The 24,701-nt window shown below is 47.2% G+C and overlaps 1 protein-coding gene across 1 annotated transcript in view; it reads left to right on the top strand.

Annotated features, from left to right (window-relative positions):
* Positions 1–24,701, top strand: part of INPPL1 (inositol polyphosphate phosphatase like 1) — an 83,828-nt gene that overhangs the window by 1,815 nt on the left and 57,312 nt on the right.

Genomic DNA, 24,701 nt, shown 5'->3' with positions numbered 1-24,701 from the left:
GGCCTCGCAGAGTGTTCTCTCTAGGAAGCTCTAGCTCCTCCAGGGCAACTCTCTGGCCAGCTCCTGCCAGACGTTGACCATAGAGTTGCGCCGGAGGAGCTGCCAAGGCCTAGCAGAGTGTTCTCTCTAGGAAGCTCTAGCTCCTCCAGAGCAACTCTCTGGTCAGCTCCTGCCAGACGTTGACCATAGAGTTGCGCCGGAGGAGATGTGCCCGTTCCTGGAAGCCAGGGACCTTGAGACCATCGTTCATGTGCTGGTAGCCTCAGGCCTTGACTTCTGCAATGCACTCTACCTGGGGCTTCCCTCGTTCTTGGTCTAGAAACTGCAGTGAGTTCAGAACATGGCAGCCAGACCGGTCTCTGGGGCATCCAGAAGAGACCATATAACACTGATCCTAAGATCACTGCACTGGCTGCCCTTCAGTTTCTGGGCCTAGAACAAGGTCTGGGTGATCCCCTTGAAAGCCCTCAGTGGCTGGGGTCCAACCGATCTTGGGGACGCCTCCTTCCATATAATCTTCCCCACACTGAGATCCTTGGGGGGAAATCTGCCACAGCCCTGTAAAACAAGGCTGTCCTCAGCCTCCCAGAGGACCTTCTCAGCTGTTGCTCCCAGATTGTGGAATGGCCTTCCAGTCAAGATCCGTCCCATTCCCACCCTGAACAGCCTTGAAAGAGCTATAAAGACAGATCTATTCCGGCTGGCCTTTCCCAAATAGTCCCCTGGCCATCGGAAGGAAATCTAACTGCTGACCTCCGACTTCACCACAATTATTGCATTCCTTTTAAGTATGCTTTATGTTTTAAATTCCACATTTAATTGTCTTTTAAGGGGTGCGCTGAGCGTTTGGACTGTGTATTTTAATCTGGTAAGCTGCCCCAATTGCTTTTTGTAGAGAGGCAGGATATAAATACATGTTATCATCATCGTCATCACCATCATCATCCTGCTGGAGGATTTGCAGATGCCTAGAGCAGTGTTTTCTCTAGGAATCTCCAGGTCCTCCACTGCAACTCTATGGTCAACATCTGCCAGACGTTGGTCATCATAGTCTCATGGTGGAGGAGCTGCAATGCCTAGAGCGGCGTTTTCTCTAGGACAGTGGCTCTCAACCTTCCTAATGCCACAACCTTTTAATATACCTCCTTATGCTGGGTGACCCCCAACCATAAAATTAACCCATGCTTCTTTGTTAATATGTGTTTTCCAATGGTCTTAGGCGACCCCTGTGACCCCCCAAAGGAGTAGCGACCCATAGGTTGAGAACCACTGTCCTCCAGTGCAACTCTATGGTCAGCTTCTGGCAGAGTTGCGCTGGAGGACCTAGAGATTCCTAGAGAGGTCTTATCAAACGTGCAAACAACAAAATCTACAAAAGTCAAAGCCGCAAAAGTGGAGGGCCAACTGTAGTCAGGTATGAAGCACTGTTGCATGTCTGCCACTAAGTGTTGTTTGGTGTTGTTGTTGTTGTTGTTGTTATGTGATTTCAAGCCGCGCTCAACCGTGGAAACCCGCTGGGTGACCTAAGGAAAGTCACACTCTCTCAGCCACAAGGGAAAGCAATGGCAAGCCCCCTCTGAACAAAACTTGCTAAGAAAATCCCATTATAGGTTCCATTTTCGGGTCACCTTAAGTCGGAAACGACATGAAGGCACACAACAACAACAACAAAAAACAAACTTGACCCCAAAACATGCAATGGATTTTTAAAGAAACAGCAAATGTGATTTTTAATGCTACACTGAATAAAAGTTTGTTTGTTGATTTCAAGTTGATACTTTGTAGAACTTTATAATTATTTTTGTTGTGAATACACTCATCCCTCCATATTTGTGGATTTGATTAATATCTTCTCTCTAGAAATCTTTAGGTCCTTCAGTGCAACTCTATGGTCAACTTCAACCAAAATTTGACCTGAAGGACCCAGAGATTCCTAGAGAGAATACTCTACTAGGCCTGTGTAGCTCCTCCATTGCAGTTCTGTGGTCAGTGTCTGTCGGACGTTGACTACAGAGTTGCCCTGGAGGACCTAGAGATTCCTAGAGAGAATACTCTACTAGGCCTTTGTAGTTCCTCCAGCGCAGTTCTATGGCCACATTGGCCAGTGTCTGTTGGACGTTGACTACAGAGTTGCCCTGGAGGACCCAGAGATTCCTAGAGAGAATACTCTACTAGGCCTTTGTAGCTCCTCCATTGCAGTTCTATGGTCAGTGTCTGTCGGATGTTGGCCACAGAGTTGCCCTGGAGGACCTAGAGATTCCTAGAGAGAATACTCTGCTAGGCATTTGTGGCTCCTCCGGCACAACTCTACGGTCAGTGGTTGGCAGATCTTGACCATAGCATTGCACTGGTGAACCTAAAGATTCCTAGAGGTGTCCTCTCAAGTAAAAACATGGTGTTTTTGTTATTTGCGTTTTTTCCACATTCACGGTGGGGGTCTTGTGCCCCTAAACCCTCGCGAATATGGATGGACAAGTGTAATATTTTGTGTAGGTTCTTTCCCCTTAAAACAATGGAGGGAGCCATGCAGAACTCACAAAGGTTGTTGTACTGCAGTTCCCATCCTCCCCCACCATTGGCTGTGCTGGAAAGGGGATGCTGGGAGATGCAATCCACCACCTCTGTCACCTAGAGAGCTTTCCAGAGGTTTCCCTAGGAGGGGTTTGTGTACATTCCCAGGATTCCTTGGAAGAAAGTCGCAACCAGATTGGTTTCACCTGGGTTTTGCAACCCTGGCTCCTCCAGATGTTTTGGACTTTGGGTCTCAAAATCCTTGGCCATTGGCCAAAGCAGCAGCAGCAGCAGCAGGGGCTTCTGGGAGCTGAAGTCCAAAGCAGTTCAAGGTCTCAAAGGCTGACACTTGCCGCAGTGTCATTATTCATTGTTTGATTTATGTCCTGCCTTCCTCCCAGAATGGGATTCAAGGCAGCTTACAATTACTTAAAGCTTTTTTAAAAACTAAAATGTTAATGACCAAACTGAAACATGACTGCAGAGCTTGCCTGAGGATAGATGTATTCTGCTTGCTGACTCTGGCCACAGATTAATTGTAGGGACAAACTAGGCAACAAGTCGAGAGTGGATTTCAAGGCATTTCCCCCCCCTGAGGATATTGCAAAGCGGCGGCGATTGTGGAGCCTGTTCCTGCTGCTCCAGATGCTTTGCTGCGTCTGCACTGCAGATTTAATGCACTTCAACACTGCTTTGACTGCCGTTGCGCAATGCTATGGGGTTCTAGGATTTGCAGTTTTGTGAAATATTTAGCCTTCTCTGTCAGAAAACTGTGGGGCTACAAATCGCAAGATCCTATTGGATGGAGCCGTGACAGTTAAAGCGGGATCAAACTGCATTAATTCTGCAGTGCAGATGCAACCTTAGATTGCAGAACGAATTGGACCTCTTTGGGATCCTCACTCGCAGGTAGGAAAATATTTATTTCCAGCCCCGTATCATGGGATCTCATGGCAAATAAAATCAGTTTAAGACCACATTTGATACCATTTGAACTCAGGGCCCTTCTAGTTGGTAGGCATCTTCAGTCCAAACTACACTGCAGAAATAATCCAGTTTGAGACTGCTTCAACTGCCCTGGCTCAGTGCTAGGGAATCCTGGGAATTGTAGTTCATTGTGGCACCAGAGCTCTGTCTGACAGAGAAGGCTAAACGTTTCACAAAACTACAGTTCCCAGAATTCTTTTGTAGACTGAAGTCTTGTTGTTGTCGTTGTTGTTGTTGTTGTTGTTGTTGTTGTTGTTGTTGTGTGCCTGGCGACCCTGTTAGAGTAGTTTGGGCTTTCTTGCAAGATTTGTTTGGAACTGAGGCTGAGAGTGACTTGCCCAAAGTGGGTTTCCATGACTGAGCAGGGATTCGAACCCCGGTCCCCAGGGTCAAAGTCCAACCCTCAAACCACTAGACAATACTATCTTGTGAGCATCTTCTTTTGTTTGTGTGTACGTGTCTCTATCCATAAAATGCACCATGCATGAAACAAGGCTGCTTCTCTTTTGTGTATCCAAACGCTGCTAGTATTTGCAGGAAGATGGCATTTAAATATTTGGCTAACGAGGCTCATTTGCATGGCACCACTTTCCCTTTTCTGTGGCTCTCCAAGGAGCAGGATCCGCCTTCTCTGGGGCCGCCCTATATATCCTTGCTGCTATGGTCCAGTGGACATATTGGTGGGGGATAATGGGAACTCTAGTCCAGGCACCCGGCTTGTTGAGGCTGCTCTGTAAGATGTGGAGACAGATCAGACGGTTGACACTGCGTCTTCCAAATTTGTTATTGTTTGTCTCCAAGTTGTGGGTTTCTTGGCTAGATTTGTTCAGAGGGGGTTTGCTGTTGCCTTCTTCTGAGGCTGAGAGAGTGTGACTTGCCTAAAGTCACCCAGTGGGTTTCCATTGCCAAGCCGGGATTCAAACACTGGTCTCCAGAGTCCAACGCCACATTGGCTCACTTACTTACTAATTAATTTCATTAACTGACATGCTGGTTTTTCTCCCACATTGGGACCCAGGGCAGTTGTCAAGCAGGCTTTTGTGCGTTCTGTTTGGTCCAGTCAAAGGTATCCCTTGTTTGTGGGTTCTGGATGTTATTGTACTTTAGTAATCAATAAAATATATCTGTGTCGTCCTTACAGCCAAGTACAGGAACATCCCAAATCCATGAAACAGGGCCAACCTTAATAATACACAATATACATGTCGCAAGCTTTTAAAGCTTGTGACATGGATGTTGTGCATTTTGGTTGGACCAAGAAAGATCCCTGTTTTGTGGATTTGGGGTGTTACTGTGCTTTACTAATCCATAAAATATATCCAGAGATGGTTTGCCAGCCTTGTAGCAAAGTCCAATAGCATCCCAAATCCACAAAACAGAGATGTTTATCACACTATGCTCTTAAAGAGGTACTATTCCAGTGTGACTCCTCTATCTGCCTCCTGTTGCATGCTGGGATTGGCAGTTTTAAGGAGCTGAACTTCTCTGCCTGAGAATTCTAAATACCCCTCCTTAAAACTGCCAATCCCAGCATGCAACAGGAGGCAGCTAGAGGAGTCACACTGGAATAGTACCTCTTTAAGAGCTCGTCTGATAAACACCAGAGATACCTTGATGCACAACATGCATGTTCACAAGCTTGCAAGATGTATATTGTGCGTGTTAGTTGGCCCAGGAAAAGTGTCCCTGTCTTGTTGATTTTGGATGTTGTTGTATTATAATCATATATGTTTATTCCAGCAGCAAGTACCCAGGGATGATAGTTATTCCAGGTTAACTACTGTGTGGAAGTGTGTGATGCAGCGTATGCAATGACACACACACACAGTTTAAAGTCTGGAAAGAAAGATTTTTCTACCAAACTGGAGGAGGAAGAAGAAGGAGTCTGTGAAATAATTTGGAAGCTGGAAGCGGAGGCCGATGTTTATGAATGGAGGCTTCTCAGGGAGGGTTTCTTCACTTGGAATGTCTCTGCTGCCGGTTCTTGGAAGCCGCTCTTAATCACTCCAATTAGAATCATTGGAAAGGCTGAGTCAAGACTGTCAGGGATGATGGGAGTTGTAGCTCTTCACCTCTGGCTCTAACTCACCACCTTGTTATGTAGCGGCGCTGACCAGCTTTGGTCAGTGGTTAATGCTTTTCTTCCAAAGCAGCAGAGTTTCAGAGAATAGGCTGAAGACCCTGACAAACTCTCCTTGCCTTCTGACTCTTCTTCCTGAGATGTCTTCACCCTTCTTCTCCAGGATCCAGCTGGCTCTTGTATCTTCACTCAAGACACCAGACAACTCCGTAGTCTTATATAAAAGATCTACTTTATTCTACTATATACAAAATACTATATGCCCTCACAATCTCCAAAACACTCCAACTATCCACAACTACCCAAACTACTCCACAAAATACATTGGCAATCATAGCCATGATTATAGCCATTGTTAAACACCACCCACTTATACAGTCGGCGTGTACACTCATTTTGATTGGTTCACACAGTTCAACCCATACTTAAGAGTTTCATCATCTCACCTTGTAGACTTAATGAATCTCAGGTGTTTCCAATTGGACACTCTATAATTCTGTCCTTGGCATTCAAGCCTTCTAAATGACATTAGCTTTTACACCTGTGTGGCTTCTTAATTGCTCTTGCTTAGTCACTGTGACATGTTTTATTTCTTCTACTGTATATCCCATGTTGCACCTCCAGGACCCCCTTCCCCAAATGTCCCTCTTAGGCCCACATTTGTCTTAAAGGCCGGTGGCATCGGCCCCATTGTCCCAAATGAACTTAAGGCTACTTGGGCTGGCATGGCGGGCAAGCGGATTTGGGCCACTGGACAGTTTGCTTCTGGACACCATCCAAATGGTTGGTTATGGGGGTCCTATGAACCCCCCCCCTCAGTATGGCTTAGGTCCAGTCTGTCTCAGAGGCTGGGTCCAGAGTGAGCAGATGACCACAAAGGAGGACAAGGCACCGCCAAATGCCGGCCGTTCAAGAAAAATGTTGGGCACTACCCAATAAAAACTAAAGACGCTCCTTTTTTAAAAGCTTATTTCTATTGTGCTTTCATGTATTACAGATGTTTACCACAAATGTAGTTATATTGTGGTTTTGAATATTACAGTATTATTACAACATTGATCTATCAATACACATTCCACAGTTATATAGTTTTTGAGTGTCTCTCTTCTTTCCATTCCTCCCTTTCTATTGGACTTTACTCTTAATATCGCATCCTGTATCTCCATTTCGGCTTATCAGTATTCTTCCTCTATTTACTTGTTTGTGCCCATTACAACCCATCCCTTAAAGATATTGTGTTCTGTGGATTATTATAGACATGTTAATCTTGGCCTTCCTTTTCTCAGTCATGAACGATTTCCTACTAATCAACTTTTCTTCTATTTGCTCCAGACTGATCCTCTATTGGATCCATCTCCTTTTACAGTTTCTCATAATGGCTTCCCAGTCTTCTTTCCATATCTATGGGGACTCTTTGACTATCTCTCTTTCTTCATAGGCTGAACTTGTGAAGGTCTTTGTGGTCATTATTTTGGCTTTCTCTATGTTCAACACAAAGCCTGCCTTTGCACTTTCTTCCTTGGTCTTCCTTAGTAGGTGTTCTTTGTGGTTTTCTGCTAATATTGTGGTGTCACCTGCGCAGATCTCAGATTGTTGATATCCCTTCCTCCTCTTTCCACTCCTCCTTCGCTATAGTTTATGAAGCACAGGCTGCTTTTCTTTTGGGACTCCCTCCTTGCATTTTCCAGGGCCAGAGGTCTGGAGTTACAGCTGGGAGAAGCTGGGGATTTGGGGCTTTTGGGGGCAGGACAGCTGTCCTTGTGGCCCCCAACTCCTACCCATTGCTCTGAAGGAGGCTTCCTGGTCCGCAGGGAGGGCCATTGGCCAGGGGTTAATTTTAGCTCCAGACTCTGCTTCCAAGACTGGGCTTCGTTGGTGTTTGTGCAGCAAAGAAGGCATGCTTCTTAGGCATGTGCAGAGTCATTCTTTGGAAAGAACATGAGAACTCCAAAAGGTTAAAAACTAGTTGGCTTAGTAGGTTTTGGATGGTATTGGACTATAACTCCCTCCTTCCACTGGCCAGTGATGGGGGATGCTGGGAGTTGTCACCCAGCAATCTCAAGAAGGCCACATCCTTGGTGCCTGGGATCAGCAACGCTGGAGTCGGAGGCTGCGATCCGATAAACTTCTCAACCTCTTCTTTGCAATTACTTTTTATTACAAATGGATTACATTTATCCGTTGCTTATATGACTTTACACTCATCTGTTTCCTCCCTCCCTCCTTCCATTGGCTGAACTTTATTTCTTTACACTTTTCTATTGATATTTCTAAATATCTTTTCCTTTCTCTCTCCTTTTTTGTTACTTCTGTAACTTACATAATATAACAGACCTTTTTAGCAGCTTTTCTCCCTTCGTTTTGCTCTCAGATTTACTATTTTCAGAGGCATCGTGTTTCCCAGCCTTTCTCTCTCTTTTTTTTCTTTTCTTCGAATTCCGATGGCATCTCTTCTCTCAATGAATGTCTTCAGGCGGTAATGGGCTGGATGAGGAAAAACAGATTGAAACTGAATCCAGACAAGACGGAGGTGCTCATGGTAGCGGCCCCGAAACCAAGAATTGGGTTACAACCTCCAGTCCTGGATGGGGTCACACTCTCCTCCAGCGACTGTGTTCGCAGTCTGGGGGTGCTCCTTGACTCGTCGCTCCTGATGACAAATCAGGTAAATGCGACGGTCAGGAGCGCCTGTTATCAGCTTCGGCTGATACGCCAGCTGCGCCCTTTTCTGGAAGTAAGGGATCTCGAGACGGTTGTGCACGCGCTGGTAACCTCACGCCTTGACTTCTGTAATGCACTCTACATGGGGCTACCCCTGTGCTTGACTCGGAAATTACAGCTGGTTCAAAACATGGCAGCCAGGCTTGTGTCAGGTACATCTAGGAGGGACCACATTACTCCGGTTTTGAGGTCCCTCCACTGGCTGCCTATCAGCTTCCGGGCCCAGTACAAGGTGTTGGTTATCACCTTTAAAGCCCTAAATGGCTTGGGTCCAAACTATCTTAGAGACCGCCTCCTCCCGTACAATCCTCCCCGCGCTCTCCGGTCCTCTGGGAGGAACTTACTGCAGCCTCTAAAATCTAGGCTTGCGGCGACCTCCCGGGGGGCGTTCTCTGCTGTCGCCCCCAAACTCTGGAACGACCTGCCGGATGAGATCCGTCAATTGACATCATTAGACAGCTTTAAAAAAGCGGTCAAGACGGATCTCTTCCGGCAGGCCTTTCCAGACTAACCATCCCGGCCCAGGTTCCCTGATTCCCTCATTCCTCCCGTGGCCCCATCTTAGAGATGGTCGAGGATCAACAGAGAGATATCAGGGTTTTAATTGCTGTTTTTATGCTTGATGTTGTGTTTTTAATATGTTATACTGTTTAATATTGTCTTAAGGGTGGGAGGGATAAAGTGTTTTTAATTGTCATATTTTATATTTTACTGTTGTTAACCGCCCGGATTGGTTTGCCAGAGGGCGGTATACAAATAAATATTATTATTATTATTATTATTATTATTATTATTATTATTATTATTATTCAGATACATTCTTGAACCTCTTTTTAAAAAGAGAGGCTACCTTTGCTTCTCTGTATGTGATGCCTTTTGCAAGATCAGATCCAGTCTGATCTTGAGTGATAAGTGGGGTCAGTCCTGGTTTGGATTTGGATGGGAGACCGCCAACAAACCGCTGGCTATTTCCAGCTGTGCCAACTGTGGAAATCCTGCCAAAATCCTGGCCTGGGCTCCTCCTTTGCTGCAAGACAGTTGCATTTCCAGCCCCATTTAGTGGTAGCAGATAAATGTGGGTTTATTCTAGCGGTGTATTATTTGTAGATGCAGCTTTTGAGAGCTATGGATTCTCAGCCCTTGAGAACTCTGCTTTCTGAAGATGTTTCCTTGCTCCGATCCTGGGCCCAATCCACCTGGTCGATCCTTTGCCCTTTGCTCCAAAAGCGGAAGGGGCTTTGGGGGATTCCCTTTTGGTAATCCATAGCAGAAAGAACCAGGCTGGCTCTAAGGAGAGCAAATCCCATTCGTGGAACTGGTGTGCGTTGGCCACTTTCTGGCTGCTGACGTTTGCTCTTCTTTAACCGCCTCCATGATGCATCACAGCAGTCCTAGCTTTGCCTCTTATTGCTGCAGTGCATCTTCATGTTGTTTCCCACTTATGGTGCCCCGAAGGAAGGCAAACCTTTTAATGAGCCTTTCTTGGCCAGGTTTGTTCAGAGGAGGTTTGCCATTGCCTTCCCCTGAGTCCTTAATCCTATTTTAATGTATTGCTTTTGCATGTTTTTAACTGTACGGTGTATTTTAATGTTGTCAGCTGCCCTGAGTCCCAGTCTTGGGAGAAGAGTGGGATATAAATAGATATTATTGTTATCGTCATTATTATTCACTCCTCAACTGAGTCCATCTCTATCTATAATGTGGTCCTTGGGTGCATCTCCATCGGTGGTCCCCAAACTGTGTGAAGTCCAAAATTTAGGACTCCAGCTCCCAGAATCCCAGACTACTGGCCAACATGGCTGAGGCTTCTGGGAGCTGAAGTCCAAAATCTCTTCAAGGGCACAGTTTGGGGACCACTGGTCTACACTGCAGAAATAATGCACTTTAGCCGCCATGGCTCCATCCTGTGGAATCCTGGGATTTGTAGTTTGTTGAGGCAGACGCACTTTTTTTGGCAGAGAATTGGCAAAACGTAACAAAGGAAATGAATTAAAGTGTGCAAACATATAAATCACAACAACAGCAACAATAATAATTATCTTATCTGAAATGCTTAGGTCAGAGGTGTTTTGCATTCTGGGTTTTCTTCAGATTTTGGAACATTTGCATCCTGATGGTGATGATGATGATGATGATGATGATGATGATGATGATGATGATGATAGATTTATTTATGTCCCGTCTTTCCAAAAGGATCAAGGTGGGTTATAAACAACATGTAACACGCACCCAACTGAAATGGCCTCTCCCCTGATCCCTCACCTTACACATTAAAGTTAGTTTAAAATAAGTAAAATGAGATGGCACCCGCATCTAACCACAGAATTCATTTACCTTTCATATACATTGCATGCGCATAACCTGAGGGTAACTTTGTACTACGTCTTTAAACAACTTTGTGCGTGAAGCTAAGGTCGGCGCGTGTCGAACCCCAGGAGAGAATCTTTGGAATCGTTTGGATTTTGGGGCTCCGGATGAGAATCCTTCCTTCCGGCATTCTTGTTTGTATGTTTTCTTAATGGCAGTAAGCCCTGGGCTCCTGTTTGGTTCTCATTGCATCCCTGGCTGCAAATATTATACATTCTTCAATATTCCTTGCCTGTGTTTTTGCAATGGACTTTGCGGTCGAAGCATCCGGGGTTTGCAGCGTGTGACGTACTTTTTTGCAAGGGCTTCTAGTGTTTCCAAACAGAATTTAAAGGAGAGGAGGAAAAAAAGAAACCGCCCGAAGTCCCAGGGAGAGAGAGGTTTCTCTTTTGCTGAAGCGACCTCAGAAAATAACATTACAAAGGAATGTTATTACAAAAGTGGCGTCCTAAGAGTGTGCAAACATAACCAAGTCAAAGCACGTCTTCTGGGGACGGATCAAGCTCCAGTTCACACACAATGCAGCTTGCAATTGCACTACAAACCCCATCATCCTCTGACCAGGAAAGGCATGCTTGCTGGGGCCGATGGGAGCTGCAATCCAGTAGATCTCAAACTGTCAGACGGGGGTTTGGTTTACAGAAATTATTATTTCCCCCCCGGTCCCTTTTCCGGGCTGGAAGTCCAGTGTTGGTGGGCATCTGTTCTTGCAAAAAGGATGCCAGATTCTTGGTGGCTGGAAAAGCAGTTTCCCTTCTTGTTTTGACTCATGCGGAGACCCATTTTGGAGACTTGAGCTTCATTGGCCAATAGCCTAGGATTCTGGGAGCTGAAGTCCAGAATCCCTTAAAGGGCAGTTTGGGGAGCACTTCAGTCTAAAGGAACCCCCATTTGCTGCTAGTGAAGAGTTGGGGCTACTGGCCTCCGATGGACTCCTGGGGTTGAATAGTCTAAGAAGAAGAGCCTCTTGTTTTCCTCCAAGGAACTTTCTAAAGGAAGAGTGGGAACTGTTTAAAGAGGCGGACTGTGTTTTTCCTCTCTTCCCAACGGAGGAACTGCTTTGGGTTTGTTTGTGTTTTGGCAAGTGAGGTCAGCCTTGGTAGCCATTCACATCCTGCAATGAAAGGAGCATTGAGCGAGAGAGCTCTATGTTGCGCAGCCCTGACTTGGGCCCAAAATGCTGGGAAGGCACATTTTTGTCTTATGCAGAACTCTCCTTCCCGTGGATGCAACCTGGGTTTGGGTTTGGGAAAGCCTTGTTGCGGAGGGGGGGGCAGATGACTGTTGTTGTTGGCCTTCAAGGCATTTCTGCCTTATGGGAACCCTATCAGTGGTTTTTCTGGGGCTGAGAGTGTGACTTGCCCAAGATCACCCAATGAGTTTCTGTAGCGGAACAGAGAATCGAACTCTGCTCTCCAGAAAACACATCCAGCAGTTGCTGTGTTGGCCATAGAGAAAAGTACAACATCATCCAAAATTCACCAAACGGTGACGCCTGTATTGTACCAACCGAAGTGCACAAAATACATGTTGCAAGCTTTTGAAGCTCCACTATTGATTCATATTGATTAAGAAGCCAGTGGAGCTTTGAAAGCTTGTGACATGGGTAATGTGCATTTTGGTTGGTCCAATAAAAGCATCACCATTTGGTGGATTTGGGATGATGCTGTCCTCTGGTCTCCGGAGTTGGACTCCTGCCCTGAAACCATTCCACCAGGCTGGCTCTCCGTTGGGTTATTACTGTTCTCTTTTGCTTTAAGAGGTTGCTTGCAGGCAAAGGTCTCTCCTTACAGAGCCAGGGAGAGGCACACATTACGTTGAATTAATGCTTTACTGTTTGCTTAGGGGTAGGTTTTTGTAACCCACACACACACAGATGGCTGGGGATATGTCATTATTCCCTCTGCAATTTGGGTGCGCCTTTGTTTATGTGGTTGAAATCCAAGCTGGCACTTGCCGTGTGCGAATGCGATAGAACCTGCCGCGATGCCATGCCCTTCCAAAATGAAGGCCTTGCCATCTCGCTTCCAGGAAGGACCGGATCAGCACTTGGGCCTCCGGTGCCATTCCAGACTTTGCAGAATTCCTTGTAAGAGCGTGAAACAAACAAGTGAAATGCTACCAGAGATGCACCCATGCCCTTGGGGCTCTGGTTGGGTTGCCTGTTTGGGCAATGCGCAGGTGGGCTAAAAGGTTTTGCGACTGCTGCCTTCGACAGGAGAGGCCTGCGTGGCACACCTGTCCACCTTCATTGTGCACTTGGCTGAACACAATGTACTCACATGTGCACACATCACTCGTATGTGTATGTGTGTGACTGCGCCATGCAACTGTATGAATGCATTTGAATGAATGCAGTGTGCACCTATGTAAGTATGTTGTGTGTTTATGTGAACACAATGTGCACCCACTTACAATGGTGCACATGCACTGCACACCTATGCATATGTATTACAGACCTATGCATGTGTGTTTGTGTGACTACGGTGTCACCTGTGCACATGCATGACACACCTATGTGCATGTATTAAAGACCTGTGCACATGTGTTTTTGTAACTATGGTGTCCCCTGTGCACATGCACTGCAAACCTATGTGCATGCACCTGTGATCCAGTTAAATTTGTGCACATGCACTGTACACCTATGTGTATGTATCACAGACCTATGCACATATGTTTGTGTGGCTACAGTGTTCCCTGTGCACATGCACTGCACATCTATGTGAAGGTAATTGCAGGTCTATGCATATGTGTTTATGTGACTGCAGTGTCCCTTGAGCACACCTATGTTCATGCACCTGTGTGAACACAGTGGACATCTGTGTGCCTTCATGGCATTCATATGTGCCTGCATCTGCATGACTGTACTGGATATAATATGTGCACATTATGCATTTACGTAGATACAGTATGTACCCATGTACACCTGTCATGAAGCTGTGTGAACACCTGTGTGTATGTGTGTGTGCCTCATTGCTCCATGCTCCAGTCCTTTGGCCCCGCTCTGCTTCCTTTTTGGCCTTTCTGGATGAATGCTGCCCGGCTGCTAATCTGTGGGAAGCAGTTGTGCTTTTGCCAGGGCTGCTCTGGCCTGGCCACAAAGCTGGGTTTCCCGGCTCTAAAGATAGCCTCCCCTCCCTCCCTCCCTCCATCCATCCGCCCGTCCGGTCCTGGGCACTGCCGCCTGTGGTCCCTTGGTGCCCCGGCTGCCCACGGCTTTCCAGGGTGACTCATGGCAGGCCACTGGCGTGGGCTGCCTCTCCTCCTCCTCCATCTCTGGGATCTCTCTTATTTCTGCACAGATGGGAAAACAAACCACCAGTGTGAGCTATAAATAGCCCCTGCCAGCAGAAAAAGGAGGAGGAAGAGGAAGAAAAAGGGACTTTATGGCCCTTTGCAAAGACGCTCAGAAGACTTAACCCTCTGTGCGCAGAGAGGCTTGGCTCCAGAGCCTTTTGGCCCAAAGTGGCATGATCCAGCAGTGGTGCAGAGTTTGAGTTCTAGTCTCCCTCTCCCTCTCCGTTGTTGCTTCTGGCCTACATGAAGTAGTGGAAGGAGAGCCTTCTTTAGATTTAAAAACCTTATTTAGAATAAAAAACCCAAATCCCCATCCATTAAGGCGCTCTGGGAATTACAGTCCAGAGAAAACAACTTTGCCCAGCTCTGAGATGGATGTCTGGAGCTCTGTCTGCATCCGGTGGAGTCTGCTGAGCTGTCTTCTCATTTATTTCTTCCTATTACAGCCAGATCTCCTTTTCCATGGATTTTTTTATCCACGGATTCAAGCATCCACAGCTTCAAATTACCCAATAGCAAAGTTTGATTTGGCCATTTTATATAAGGGACACCATTTTGCTATGCCATTGTATTTAATGGGGCTTGAACGTCCATGGATTTTGGTAATCATGGGGAGGTCCTGGAACCAAACGCCAGCGGATAACAAGGGCCCACAGTATTTATTATTATCAATATAGATTTATTATTAGAACCAGCATGGCATAGTGGGTTGAGTGTTGGGTTTTGAGGTTCCCGGCTCAGCCAAGGAAGCCCACCTTGAGCAAGAGGTCACACTCTCTCAGCCTCAGGGAAAGGCAACAGCAAACCTCATCTGAACAACAACGGATGCAAGCTCCAGGAAAAGAGATTCCACCTCAACATTAGGAGGGATGTTTGACAGTAGAACGTTTTCCCTTGGAGATTTTGGTGGAGTCTCCTTCTTTGGAGGTCTTTAAACAGAGGCTGGATGGCCACCTGTCATTGGAGATGCTTGGATGGAGAGTTCCTGCATGGCAGAAGAAGGGTTGGACCGAATCAGGGCCCTTCTTGGGGTCTCTTCCAACTCTGCGATTCTATGGTTCTAACTCTCGCCAAGAAAAAAACATGATAGGTTTGCCATACATCAGAAACCAAGGCACACAACAACAACAACAACAACAAAACTGCATTATTTTAGGCCAGAATCCTGTTGAGGACTTTCATAAGTGGATTTGTATCTACTGGAACTAGAACTGGGCCATTCCATAATGTCCGTATCCATTGAGAGGCTGCTGTTACTATTTTGGGCAGCCGGCAAAGGGACACTGGTGCACAACAGGGACCAATGCACAACGGGACAGACACGCAATTGTTTCCACTTAATATTTCTGTGGATGCGTGTTGCGCAGATCCATTTGATCTTCACCTGCAATAACACTGTGTCCAGTTCTGGCAAAACAATTCAAGAAGGACATTGAGAAACTGGAGGGCCACTAAAATGGTGAAGGGCCTGGAAAACATGAAGCCCTATGAGGAACGACTTGGGGAACTGGGGATGTTTAGCCTGGAGAAGAGAAGGTTAAGAGATGATATGATAGCCCTGTTTAAGTATTTGAACAAATGTCACGTTGAGGATGGAGCAAGGACAGGTTGCTTACCTGTAACGGTATTTCTTCGAGTGGTCATCTGCGAATACATACAAATGGGTTTCACTGCGCCTGCGCAGTGCTGCTCGGAACCTACTGGAATCACTGGGCAGAGTTTACTCTGCAACATATTGAAACTTTTTGGCGGTAACTCCGCCCACCCGTTATAAGGCCCCTGCCTTCCCGCTCTTTCCCCAGTTCCGCAATTTTTCCGCCAAGCAGGCGATGGAAAGAGAGCCAATGTGAGCAGGACACTGAGGGGACGGACGGGTGGGATTTGTATGTATTCGCAGATGACCACTCGAAGAAATACTGTTACAGGTAAGCAACCTGTCCTTCTTCTTCGTGGTCTCTGCGAATCATACAAATGGGTTTAGACTGACAAGCTTAGGTATGCGGCGGAGGGAGTGTCCTGAAACCAAAGCTATGGTGAACCAAAGGTATATTTATTACAATAATAAACACTTTGAACCATAAAAAAAGGGTCAGTCTTTTTTGTTCATGAAAAGTCAACATAGCAAACATTGCTAGACCTGAGGAGGGAACAGAGGTCATGCAAGACCGGTCCCATAGACATTGTGCAACCAACATTCAACAGAATGTAAAAACAGTGTCATTCTGTACATGAACACAAGAACTCAAACATCAGTAGTGCAATCAATGCAACCCTGAAACCAACACAGCCCTCCCGAAAGCTGCGTCTCAGATGGCCCTGGTGTCCAACCTGTAATGCTTGATAAAGGTTAGAGGTTGGGACCAGACAGCAGCCTTGCAGACATCCTCCAAGGGAATCCCCGACAGGAATGCAGAGGATGCTGCCATTGACCTTGTAGAATGAGACCGAACCCTGCCCGGGAGAGGTTTGCCCAACAGTTCGTAGCAGAGGTGGATGGTACCAGCCACCCATTTGGAAAACCTCTGCGTAGATTCGGGCAACCCCTTCTTCGGTTCCGAGTAGCATTGGAAGAGTCTCTCGGACCGACTGGAGGCAGCAGTTCTGTCCAAATAAAACGCCAGTGCTCTCCTGACATCAAGAGAGTGTAGGCGTCGCTCCGCATCCGACGTCGGGTTGGATACGAGGGTGGGCAACACAATGTCTTGGCACATGTGGAAAGCAGACACAACCTTCGGCAAGAAGGTAATGTCCGTACGGAGGACCACCTTGTCCTTGTGGAACCTCAGGAATGGCTGGTCCCTCCGTAAAGCACAGAGTTCGCCCGCGCGGCGGGCAGAGGTGATGGCCACAACAAAAGCAGTTTTCCAAGTCAATAGTCTCAAGTCCTCTGTGGCCATAGGTTCAAAGGGCTTGGATTGGAGGGCAGAAAGTACCGTCTCCAAGCTTCAAGCCGGCGTTGGTACCGACACAGGAGGATACAGGTTGGCACAACCCTTCAGGAACCCTTTCACCAAGGGGTCTTTGAAGAAAGAAACCCTCCCCCCGAACTGGTATTTGGCACAAATGGCAGACAAGTAGCATTTGATGGATGTGAGGGACAGCCCCTCATCCAAGAGTGCCATCAAAAACTTGTGGGGGCGCTTGGAGGGTTCGTCGGTGGCGCTGGGCGGTTTCGAGCCACGGGCCACATCGGAGGTGGTGGAAGGGATTGTCCCGGCCGGGACACACACCACGCTGGGAACGGCGGTCCTCCCAGATGCAACACTGGACACACTGGCCCGAGAAGATGAGGCGGGGGGCGCGGAAGGCGAGACAGAGGATGACCGCGAACCTCCCTCTTGCACCTTGTCCATGGCAATCGCTGAAGTGAGCCGGGACTCACGGTTTTTCCGGGCCTGGGACGAGAGGGATCTGCAGAGCAGGCAGGCCTTGGTATCATGGTTCTTGCCGAGGCACAGCAGGCAGGAGGAGTGCGGGTCCTGGACGGGCACCTTGCCCCCGCAAATGTCGCACTTCTTGATGGGTGCAGGCATTTCCGAAGTCGTCAGAGCCAGAGGAGAATCCGTAAACGAGGTCAGCAGTCCGAAAGTCCGAAGTTACCAGGGGCGGGAGAGAAAGAATGGTCAAGAGTCAGTCCGAGGTCAAAAACGAAAGTGATTCCAAGCAAGCGAAGCAAGCGAAAGTTCCCTGAAGCAGCTAGCGCGGCGGAAAAAAGGAACTGGGGAAAAGAGCGGGAAGGCAGGGGCCTTATAACGGGTGGCGGAGTTACCGCCAAAAAGTTTCTATATGTTGCAGAGTAAACTCTGCCCAGTGATTCCAGTAGGTTCCGAGCAGCACTGCGCAGGCGCAGTGAAACCCATTTGTATGATTCGCAGAGACCACGAAGAAGAAGCTTGTTTTTTGCTGCTCCAGAGAACAGGACCCAGAGCAATGGATGCTAGCTATAAGGAAAGAGATTCTACCTAAACATTAGGAGGAACTTCTTCACAGTAAGAGCTCTTCAGTGGTGGGAGAGACTCCATCAAAGTGTGATAGAGTCTCCTTCTTTGGAGGTCTTCAAACAGACTGGATGGCCATCTGTAAGGGGTGCTTTGATTGTGAGTTCCTGCATGGCTGAAGTGGATCAGGGCCCTTGAGGTCTCTTCCAACTCTATGATCCTATGATTCTATGATCCTTTCCCTCCGGAGTTATTGTTATCGTCCAGAAACTGGGTCCAGTGGGGATCTCCTAGACAGCAATTTCTCTCTAACGTTTTGTTCTTCCATATGCATTGCATCTGGGCTGCATTTGCCTTCCCAGCAGACCTTCAGAGGGCAGGCGAACGTTATTCCCATTTTACAGAGATTAAACTGAAGCTTGCCCAAGACAACCTGGTTTTATCTAGCGGCATATCAGCCGACCGTCCCAATCTGCCAAAGATAATCCCAATTAATCCTTTGCATCCCACTTTTCAAGTTGCTTCCTAAATGTCCCAGTTTCTCTCTCTTCCTCCACCCCACTTTCCCCTTTTGTACTCAGCTTCCTTCAGTTGCTTTTAAGGCTTTCATATGCAAGAGCTACAAGTTGTTTCTAGAGCAGCTCACAGATACACAGTTTGTTCTCCACATTTGCAGCTTTGACTTTTGCGGATTTGATTATTTGAAGTTTTCATTAATATGTTCCCTCTAGGAATCTCTAGGTTGTCCAGCACAACTCTATGGTCAACTTCTGGCAGAGTTGCACTGGAGGACCTGGAGATTCCTGGAAAGTGTTCTCTTAGGGGCTGCACACATGCCACAGCCCTGGCCTGCCTTTTTGCAGGGCAAAGAGCTGCAAAGAGTAGCTCCTTTTTGTGCCACAGAAAGGGCACCATAGCCACTGGTGCCTCAGGTTTTTGGCGCACCTCTGGCACTGTGTCATCTGGATGCAGTGCCAGAGGAGCACCATGACTCTGCCCACTATACAGTGGGGCGCATGGCATCACACCAGCATGCGGGTGGAGTCAGGGCATGTGTCGTACAGAAGCCATTGCCCCATTCAGCCCTGTTGCCCCCTTTATCGCTGGTCTGTCAAGGCTGTTAGATACTGTAAAAAGTATTGTGCTTTTTCATTTGTGGCTTTCCCACATTCGCGGGGGTCTATCAGCCCCAACTCCATCAAATTAGGAGGGTCCACTGTCCACCCAAAAAAGCAGAAAAGAGTGGAAATCATGGTAAGCTCACAGTCATAAAGAAGTCAGTGAGGAAGAGTGGGATGATGCACAGGACTTGGAACATCATCCTAACATTGTTCACTGATGGATAGCTCCGACATGTCGGGTATTTTAATTATTATTAAAAGTGATTTCCTTGCAGACTGGACCATCATGAAAGCTTCCGGCAGAACTGGCCTTTGAATCTCAGTGGCGACGATGTTGACAGTTGCTGTTTGTTCAATGGCAGGCCTGCATTACTCATGCTCTGAACAGCTGCTGAGTTTCTCCTTTTGCGCACGTTGTTGTTGTCGCCGGCGTGATTTGCGTTTGCATTGCTCTACGTTGTGCGGTGGATTTTCACGTCTTGCCCATTTTGGCGTGTTTAGTCCTTCCTTGAAATCCTGCCTTTCTCCCAGAATGGGACCCAAGATGGCTCTCAACAGATTTAAAACAAAATACACTTAAAACCCTGAAATCACCGGATCCTGTCTGATCTTGGAACAAGCAGGATCAGCTCTGGTTAGTCCTTGGATGGGAGACCACCAACCAATACCAGACATTGGAGGCTCTGTTTCAGAGAAGGAACGGGCAGAACTGCCTCTGAGGATTCCTTTCCCAAGAAAATGCTCTGAAATTCTAGGTAACCTGAAGGCACATATGCACACAGATAAACCTGAATACCCTAAAGGCATCACATCCAGATGACTATCTGTCAATGGGGATGCTTTGATTGAGAGTTCCTGCATGGCAGAAGAAGGGGTGGGACTGGATCAGGGCCCTTGGGGTCTCTTCCAACTCAAGGTTTCTATGATTCTAAGGCGTTAGTTGTCAGAGAGAGAGGGTCCAAAATAGCCCCAGGCTCCCCGGCGCAGGCTGGTAATCCGGTCCTTCCCCCCGCAGTCCCTGTGTGGCTCTCTCTGGGGAGAGAAGGCTGTCATAAATAGACCCACACAGGCTTTTGGACGCTGGCCAGCTGGCCGGCTGGGGTCACTCCTGGGAATGCCGTCCACTGGACACAATGGGCCTTTGTGCTGCCGATGCCACCGCCACTCAGCTGCTTGTCTGGCCAGCCGTTCAGTGTCCGGGGATGAAGTGGCCCTGTCTGTGCCGGATTAGTCGCTGCCGTAACCCAACCCTCAAAGGACATGTGGAGCCTGGGGGCAGCTTCCAGAAGGGGAACCCCAAATGCCCTGCGTTCGGAAAAGGGGAAACCGGAGCCTATGGAGCGTGTGCATTCTCCAGTGCTGAATTGCTGTGGACGCTGGGCTTTGGCCAGCCACAGTGACCCCTGGCTGAGGGTGACCAGATATCCTCCTTTTCCAGGAGATGTCCTCCTCATCAGTCTTCTGTCCAGAAGGAATTCCAAAACATCCTCCATTTTGAGCACGGCTAAGAAACATGCATTTATGAGTTTTTAAAAAAGCTTTTATATGGACAATCCTGCATTTTTGGACATGTCCTACATGTTGCAGTGCCTTGTTCTCCTTTGCGGTGAGGACAGCATCGGGTCACCTTGGCCCTGGTTGGACTGTGAAGAAAGCTGGCAGGAAGAAAAAACCATTTGAGACGTGGGTCTGGAGGAGAGATCTTTCTGTATTCCTTCATGGCAGAATGGTGTTTGACTCGGTGGCTCTTGAGATCCCTTCCAACTATTCTATTTAGAGACAGTAAAAAATACTCCAGATGCCCCGGATGGCTAAAAAAGGCAAATGAATGGGTTTGAGAGTAGAGCAAGCCTGCGCTCTCCCTGGAAGAAGCCAAGATGCCCAAACCGAGGCTGTTGTGCTTTGGGCGCATCATGCAACTCATTAGAAGAGATGATATTGTTTGGCAAAGGGAAAGGCTAGTATTGCTTAGTAATCTGAGCATTAGACTATTGTGTTTCTCAAACGGGGGTCTTTCCAGCTCAGATCCGGGGCGAGTGCCAATCGAGCGATGCGAATTCACGTCATAACGTTCATGTATTTTCACACCTGGTTCCTTTCAATGGGAGCTCTTTGTGCAGGACTTCCAAACTGAACCCTTACTGGCTCCTCATTTTGGGGAATCCACTAAAAAGTGAGTCGACGAGAGTGGGGTTAGTAAAGTTTCTAAGGGACTCTTTGGGGGGGGGGGGGCAGGACGTCCTCCAAAGTGGGGCCAAGAGGAGGCAGGATTTACTTCCAAGTTTCTACACGGATTATTTTGCAGGGAAAGAAATTTATTATTATTATTAAAAAATCTTTCACTGCAAAATAATAATAATAATAATAATAATAATAATAACAACAACAACAACAGTAATTTTGCTGGTGGGTGATACATTTGGATGAAGCAGAGGGCATTTAGAGATAGGTGCCATTCCCTATCCTTCACGTGAGGCTAGGGATGGAGATCCAGATGACAGAGCTGAAGGGAAAGAAACAGAGGCTGGAGGGAGAGATGGGACTCCCAGAATTCCATAGCCTTGAGCCAAGGACCCCACAACAAACTCCAACTCCAATAATAATAATAATAATAATAATTTTTATTTTATAATAATAATAATAATAATAATAATTGCTTTTTAAAACAACAAAAACAACAATAATAATAATTTAAGTTATTAGTTTGCTGAGGCACCAGAGCTCTCTGGCAGAGAAGGCTCAATGTCTCAGGACAGTTCCCAGAATTCCATAGCACTGAGCAAGGACAGTTAAAGTGGAGTCAAACCAGATTATCTCCCCAGTGTGGATGCAATCTAAGAGAAGGCAACTGTTACAAAGGGAAGGAGAGATGTAGATGGAATAGATGAGGAGAATGACAAGAGGATAGATGTCGATGTGGATGAAATGGAAGGGGGCTCTGGCACGGAGGACCCTTTGAATTTGGCTGCCAGGGATGGGAGAATAGATGGGAGGAAGAAAGGGGAAGCAGCTGTCATTCCTGTGAAAGTGGAGCCAGGCTCCCGTCTTCACCTGGAAGTGCAAAGGTTCAGGATGCCTTCAGGGCCCCACTGAGCATGCGCAAGGGTCCCAATTCGAATTGTTAAATCCACATGGTATGCACCGGTGTGGAAATACAATGTGCACTCACTCCGCTTTGCCTGAATCCGCATCACGTGACTTCCTTGGATTCGATTCCCCCTCGATTCGGAAGGGCAACGGAACAGCAACCAGGTGTGATAAAACAGCCACGTTATAACGTCAATTCGAATCATTCGACCCGCACTCACCCCGGATCTTAGTTCCAGTAACCTCTGTGTGATAAAGGCCTATGACTCTGGAGACCAGAGTTTGAATCCCTGTTCAGCCATGGAAACCCACTGGGCGGCCTTGGGCAGGTGGCACTCTCTCAGCCTCAGAGGATGGCAAAGGCAAACCCCCTCAAAGAAGAAAACCCCATTATAGGGTTGTCTTAGGGTGCAGAAGCACACAACAAGAAAGTGGAGGGCAGAAGGAAGAAACAGCTGCTGCCTTGAGTTTGCAAGACCTGAGAAGGGCGGCAGATGACCGACGGGGCTCTTGGGGGGGTCTCTCATTTGCTTATAATGGCGGCATTGGAGGAGGAGAGTTCTGGATGACGAAGAAAGACAAATAAATGGATTTGAGAGCAAAGCAAGCCTGAAATTTCCCTGGAAGCCAGGATGACTCAGCCATGGTCATTGTACTTCGGACATTTCACGCCACAAGGCTATTTGTTGGGAAATATTAACATGATGGGAGAAGTGGGAGGTTGTAAGAAACCTTGCTGTAGGTGGATTGAGTTAGTCCCCGGAGCCCTGGATGCCTTGAGTTTGCAAGGCCTGAGCTGGCTCTGGATGCCAAAGAGCCTTCTTCAGTGGCTCTTACTCAGAGAGTGGCCTCCCTCATAAGCTGAAGCCAACCTGAGAGCGATTGCCGGGAACAAGGCTATAAGGAAATGCCTCTGAGAGCAAAGGAAGCCTGAGCTCTCCCTAGAAACCAAAGTGACTCAATGGGGCTTTGGACTTAGCATGCACTTTGGACTTAACCATGAGACAAAACAGACCATTGGGAAGTATGAGGATGTCCTGGAGAGGGAAGACAGTAAGAAAAGAGGAAGAGCCCGTGACACTGCATTGAGTCCATTGAGTCTGGCATTCAAGGCGCTGTCATTAGTCAGAGTTGACTTAGCAGCAAAAACAACCATATATATACACAGAGAGATCCTTTCTCCAGGTTTGGGATGCAAGGCAAGTTGCATTGTTTTAAAACATTTCATATATTAAATATGACCGATATGATAACCCTGTTTAAACATTGAGGATGAAGCAAGCTTGTTTTCTGCTGCTCCAGAGACTAGAACAATGGATGCAAGCTCCAGGAAAAGAGGTTTTCTGGGGCTGAGAGAGTGTGAGTCACCCAAAGTCACTCAGTGAGTTTCCGTGTCCGAGGGCAGAGTCCTAGTCCTGCGCTCCAACCACTGCGCCACACTGCCTCATTGCAACAGCCTCTTAAAAAGCCTTTTCCTTCCAAGCCTTCAGAGAAAAAGCTGTCAGAACACAAAAGTCTCAAAACCAGATTTATTATAATAGTATCATCTGGTCTAGTGGTTTTAGCATTGGACTAAGGCTCTGGAGACCAGGGTTCGATTCCCAGTTCGGCCATGAAACACACTGGGCGATGTTGGGCAAGTCACACTCTCTCAGCCTCAGAAAGGCAATGATGGCAAACCTCCTCTGATCAAATCTTGCTAAGAAAAACCCATGATAGGTTACTTTAGAGTGGCCATAAGTTGGAAACAACTTGAAGACACACAACAACAATAACAACAAATCAGTTATGGTGGTCCTTTGTTATCTGCTGGGGTTTGGTTCCAGGACGCCATCAAAGATACCAAACTCCTTGGATGTTCATCCTATTAAATACAATGGCAAAATAATGATGTCCCTTACGATATAAAATGGCAAAATCAAGGTTTGCTCTTTGGAATTTATATCTATGTATATATATAACACTTTACAGCCATGAATGGTTGCCTCCCTGGAGAAGGAGGGCCAACTCTACAACAAGCCCAAGCCGCCTGAATGTTAGTGAAAAGCAGAGGAAGCTTGCTTTTTAGATTGACTGATTCAGACTCATGGCCTTCTCTTCTCTTCTCTTCCTGCGGTCAGTGGGTCTCTCTCTCTCTCTCTTGCAAAGTCCCCCTTCTTTCCAAGGTCAGGGAGTCTCTGGCCGTAGGAGGTCAGCTTGGTTGAAAAGGCAGGGCTGGGTTTGTCCAGGGAGCATGGACAGTCACAATGGGAGACTTTGCAGTTGTGTGTCCCAGTTGCACTGCCTTTTTTGCCACTGTGCCAGAGAGATGCTCAGACTGGGATTGTCTGGTGGCGCAAGCCCTTTCCAACCTTAGGAGGTCTCAAGCAATCTTGGGGTGGGGGTATTCAGACCCCTTTGGCGGGTGCTGGATCAGAATTGGAAAGGGGTACATGGGTGCCTGTGTTGGGGAGGAAGACCCGTGATGATGGTTGAGGAGGAGGAGGAGGGTGATGATGATGATATTGATTTACCCTCGTCCCTCCACATTTGTGGCTTTGACTTTTGTGGATTTGATTATTCATGGATTTTATTAATATGTCCTCTCTAGCA

Source organism: Sceloporus undulatus, chromosome 3, assembly GCF_019175285.1.
Source record: "Sceloporus undulatus isolate JIND9_A2432 ecotype Alabama chromosome 3, SceUnd_v1.1, whole genome shotgun sequence".
NCBI lineage: Eukaryota > Metazoa > Chordata > Lepidosauria > Squamata > Phrynosomatidae > Sceloporus > Sceloporus undulatus.
This window is presented reverse-complemented; position numbering and strand designations above follow the sequence as displayed.